The sequence below is a fragment of the Thalassophryne amazonica genome, chromosome 11 (genome assembly GCF_902500255.1).
Source record: "Thalassophryne amazonica chromosome 11, fThaAma1.1, whole genome shotgun sequence".
NCBI classification, from domain to species: Eukaryota; Metazoa; Chordata; class Actinopteri; order Batrachoidiformes; family Batrachoididae; genus Thalassophryne; species Thalassophryne amazonica.
In genome coordinates, this window is record NC_047113.1 from 61,115,634 (window position 1) to 61,116,804 (window position 1,171).

Here is a 1,171-nt window from a genome sequence, read left to right on the forward strand (position 1 = left end):
GGCAGCACCGCCACCTGGTGGCGGAATACGGCATAGCAGCCTGCAGCTGCCTCAAAGTTCAATCACGAAAAATGACCATTAAAAATCTGTTTATGAGTAGAAATAAACCAGACTGGTTTAAAAACTGTCTGCAACACCAGTAATATACACCTCTAATATTTTAATGCATTTAAAATAATTATAAACATTTGTATTTATAAGAAACTGATCCTTCTGTGACAGGGTCATAAAATAAAGACAACAAACTCTTCATCTGCACTCAAGTTTTTTCACTCAGTTCTTTAAGAATTTTTTAATATTTATTAATATTAATATATTTTTTTTTTAGCTCTAACAGTCACCTATTTTGGTGAACTGATGACCCGTATAATTATGAGGAATGGGACTGTGACTGGAGGGTTGTTGGTTTGAATTCTCCACCTACTGAGGAAGAAGAAAGCACACCATGATCTCCCACCCTCATTTCCACTACTGAAGTGCCTCTGAGCAAAGGAAATAATTCCCACCTCCTCCAGTGGTGCCGTTCACTGGGGAAGTGATAATAACACTTATTAGTTTAATAAATACATTAATAAATACTTACTAATCATTTAGTAATGTGTTAGTTGACACGCTAATAAATACTTAGTAATCATTTATTAATGTGCTAGTTGCCACACTAATAAATACTTAGTAATCACTTAGTGTTAGTTAACATTAATTAAAGCATTATTAATTAAACATTATTAAAGCTCTTTCAAATCATCCTCTGCCAGGAAAACAAACTCTGCCATGTTTTGATAAATGCCGGCCCCGGTAGTGTGAGCACACGTGGTGGTCGGAGTGTGCAATAGCACATTTCATATAGCACCAAAATTGCACACCAAAAAATAACTGTTGCACGGTAAATAAAACACAAGGGCAAATAGTACAAATAATCCATGTCATGTGACATACAAGCCATCAATCAAATGACGAGGGTCCACTCAGCTGTTATATAACCACTTAACAGTATTTATCTTAGCTAATGCATAATAAGCATGAACCAAACCTTAAGTGTTAAGGTGTTTAATAATCATTTATTGATAGTTTTCAGTAGTTTTACAATTTCTTAATAATTAACATATAAATTAACCAAGGCACTTATTTACATTCATTAATAAAAAGTACACATTATCTTAACGAAGTCAGC